The sequence below is a fragment of the Crocodylus porosus genome, unplaced genomic scaffold (genome assembly GCF_001723895.1).
Source record: "Crocodylus porosus isolate Cpor-Errol unplaced genomic scaffold, CroPor_comp1, whole genome shotgun sequence".
In the NCBI taxonomy this organism is placed as follows: domain Eukaryota; kingdom Metazoa; phylum Chordata; order Crocodylia; family Crocodylidae; genus Crocodylus; species Crocodylus porosus.
This window is the reverse complement of record NW_017728953.1, coordinates 168,273-172,481: the sequence shown is the minus strand read 5'-3', so window position 1 is coordinate 172,481 and position 4,209 is coordinate 168,273.

Here is a 4,209-nt window from a genome sequence, read left to right as displayed (position 1 = left end):
CGGTGAGTGGGGCCCGGCCCAACATGGCGGCGCCGCCCCGCCCCCCCCGGCCTGAGGGGACCCGTCCGGCGGTCTCGTGCGAGTGTGTCGGGTGTGCACACGTACGTGTGCTCGCGGGGGGTGCATGCCCGCGCGTACGTGCGCCTGGGGTGGGGCGTGTTTACACACGTACGTGTGCCTGCGGGCTGGGTGTGTCTGTATACAGGTGTGGGTAGGGGGTGTTCTCGGGTGCGTGTGCACCTGTGTGCGCCTTGGGGTGCACGTGTATATATGTGCACACGCGTGTATGTGCACGTGTGTCTCGGAGGTGCTGGGGTGCAGCCTCGGGGGTGTTGTGTCGCCACCCGGAGGGGCGGGGCCCGGGACCTCGTGAGGTCTGCGGGCAGAGCAGAGTCAAGAGCCCCGCTTGCCTGGCCCCGGCCCCTGGGGCTGTGGGTGTAGCTGCCGAGGGGCCTCGAGCCCCGCATGTTGCCATCTCCCAGCACCCCACAGGCTCCCTTCATCTCCCTGAGGTGCCTTTTAATGCCCGTGCATCCAACTCCCTACGAATGAGCTCCCATCGCTCCCAGTTGGAGGCCGTCTCCACTCCCCCACAACCTGTTCTCCTCCAGGCCTGTCCTGCCTCGTCGCCTGGCACGTGCCGTAGCGCTCGCGCGCGGAAAAGCAACAGGAAGTGATCAAACTTCAGCTGTGACTCCCTGTGGCTCTGGGCAGCTTAGCCAACACTTCACTTTGATATCTGCCATCGCAAGATGGCAGTTGCTTCTGTTGAGCATCTTTTCTGCATGTTCGTCCACGCTGCTCCAGGAAGGCGGCACCAGCTTGAGCCCATGGGCACGGGCAACACAAGGGGCTTGTGAAGGGAAGGGAGTTCAGTGATTTTTTGCAAAGGGGCAAGCCTCGGGGCGCTCTCAGGTAGAGGAGAGGTAGTAAATACCCCGTAGCATGCAGGCTTCGAAGGGGGATTGCCAGATGCTTAAGCAGCCATGATGTGAACTCCAATGCTTCGTTAACCAAGGTACGTGGAAGCTTGCTGTTGTGCCCTCGCAGCTTCCTCCTTTCATTGTGCATCGACAGAGCGAAAGGGAGCTTTGGAGCAAATAAGATCTCCCTCGAAAAGCAAACGAAGGGGGAGGGAGAAGCCACCCCTGATTCATACGTGGGTTTTGGTTTTGCGTGCTAATTTTTAAGTGGCGAACAAAAATGTGGTCTTCCACCAGAAAATCCTATTATTGACTCTTGCTTAAAACAGGTATTCCCCAGTTTGAAGAGACTAGCTCTGAATGGCCAACACTTCATGTTTTACCACTTTCCAAGAAAGACTTTTCTAGCTGGAGGTTAGAAGCTGTGTCCAACAAACATTCTTGAACTCCTTTAGCTCCTTGGCCAGACAGCTCAGATTTTTCCCCCCCACACCCTACGTATACAGTCCCTTGCCAGCGGTAAATGCACCGGAAATGGCTGTTGCGAAAGGAGTGAAGCAAAAACGTCAGTTCTGTAATAGCAAGCAAAGTTCACAGGGTGTTTACCAGCGGGAATGCGTTCTCCTCCACATGTCTGGAGAGCTGTTATCTGGGTGGAAGGGGAGAGAAGTCTCTCATTTGTGCATCCTGGCAGAGAAAGTGGTGTTGCGGGAATTGCAGTGATGAAACCCTTGCAAACGGGGAACTCGGGAAGCTAGGTTATGGGATGCGGGGAGCTGCGCAGGGGTGGGACAGTTCTTTGGGCCTAGTTGTTCAAGCAATTCTCATTGATTTAAAAAAAAAAAAAAAAAATCCCACAGATGTTTGTTGTGTAAACCTCTGTCTTTTTTTGCAGTGAGAAACGCCCCCCACCCCTTTTTTTGTTTCATCTAAAACTTTAATAATTGGAGCCATTGGTAAGTGATCACCACCTCCGCTTCACTGCAAAGGTGATCTTTAGGAGTAGCTTGTCCTAGACTGACTGGAGAGTTTTACCTTCTGGAAAGGTGGCATAGCTGATGCATAAAGAGGCTTTAATAGTGCTCAGTGTATAGTACAGGAGGGAACACAGTTCCCTGTTCACTCGTGAAATCAAAGAGGAGCAATGGCAGAAGTGTTGGGCCTTGTTTTAATTCACATTATATGTATGCAATTAACAGTGCATTTTAAAGTGAATTTACAGAAGTTGGTTTCATTTGGAGGCTGTCACGTTGTGTAGTAGATGCACATAGCAACTGCACAAGAGCAACTGTTCATTGTAACGAAGGAAGTGCATTGTGACAGCATTTTTTCCTCTGTGTGCTCCAGGGAGTAGTATTAGATTTACCTGCTCTCTGGGGCCAGCCCAGGTGGGGTGTGGGATAATCTGATCGGTGGTTCCCTTTTTTTGTGTCTCATTACAACAATTATTGCAACAGAACCATTACTTCTTAGGTAGTTGTGATGGGAAAATGCATTCATGCATTTTTCAGAGTTAACTAGGGTAAAATGAGTGGCTGTGGGACAGCAGGTTTTGGAAGTCTTGGCAAGGGGCAGCAGAGAGGCTCATCAGTGAGTTTGGGAAGTGGATGCAGAGCTGGAGAGGCAAGGAGACTTTTACACCAGCACAGTTGGACTAGATGACCTCCTGAGGTCCCTTCCAACCTTCGTTTTCTAATTTTCTGTGACGGTGCAGAGGAACAGACGATGCCTGTGCTAGAGGAGGAGTGGGAGGTGAGGGCTAAGTTCCCTGCAGGAGACTGGATAGATCCAAAAAGCTTCCAGAAAAGATTAGAATTTGGCCCTGAAGCGAATGGGGAGCAAGAGAGAGTTTGAGACCCAGAGCAGGGTACGGTACACAACAGGGTGAGCAGACGCGTCCTGTACCTGCAGGACCTTGCAGCGCGGGGACTTGGGCCCGCTGGCTGCTCTGAGGGGTAGCCCTGAGAATGTGCTGAATAATCCAGATGGAGGTAGCAGGCTTTATTGGAAACTAAATTCATAACCATGCTGAACTGATTTTTTTTTTTTTTTTTTTTCCCTCTGTACTCTTCACTCATTCTGACTATGTAACTTTAACAGGCTTTGGCCAGCTCTGACAGATTGATTCCAACATTTTATCTGGCACCCTCGTCTTGTTTCCTGTTGACTTGCATGTAGGTCTTTAACAAACCGCAGCCAGTTTCAGATAGCTGAGTTAGTTGTACTTGTTCACTGGTCTTCACATTTGGGGAACGAAGCCCTGGTCATCTTGAACACAGCTGATGAAGTAAGCTTTGGCTTGCGCAAGCTTGTGTGCTTTCTCTCTATCTTAGCCTGTATAGGTACATGTCTGCCTGCCTTCTGTGTTACGAACAGTCGCTTTTCTCCAGGTTAATTGTCCTGTTGCCCATTGAATGGCATCGTGGGGACTCTTGCAGCTGTCCTCATTGCTGGTCTTACAGTGGACCTGCTGTCTAGTGGTGGTGGGCAAGCCTTCTAAGGGTGGCAGGTTTGATTTCATGCCGTCTTTGTTTCACTTTGGTCTGTAACAAGAGTCTGGAAGGCAGGTCTTTATTCAGTGGGCTTGTATGCACATGCCTCGCTTCATCATACAGTACACAGAAACAGGAGAGGGTTCAACCTCTTCTTTGCAGTTTAACTTTAACCTCTGCTCTTCAGTTCCCTAGTGTGTGAGGATGGGAAGCTAGGATAGGTTTGCCTCCTTGTCTCAAGTAAATACTGTAATCCGTGCTTCATGCTGAAGCTGTTTAAAGCACTTGGCAGATGCTATTTGGGTCCATGGTGGCAGTTGTCTGCATGGCCTGTGGCCTTGTTTGCACTCGCTCGTTTTGTGTTGTCTGGTTCCAGCTTTGTTAGCAGGAGTCCCAAGTGTGGGAAGGTGGATGTGCTGGCAGACATCTCGTCCCTCCAGTCATGTAACTGTGATCTGGGCAGGGTTAAATGACAGTTGCTAAAATGCTGCAGGACCCTTGTTCACACTAGTGCTCTGCTAGCAGAGCTGCGTTAAAGAAAAAGGGGAGCCAAGGCCTGAGTAATTGATGGGTAGAATGGACAAAACTGCTGGAAAAGGTGAAGAAGTAGGTAGTATGCTGTGGTTAGACTGTAGGCCACTTCTTCACTGGTATTCTGGTATTTGGCATTTCTGTTGCATTTGTGCCAAAATTCACAAGTACCTTGGACTCCCTTGTGCGGGGCATTGTACAGAGAGATGATAAATGACTGTTTCTTGCCCCAAGCGCATCAGAAAAGTTCAAAAAAAAAAAAA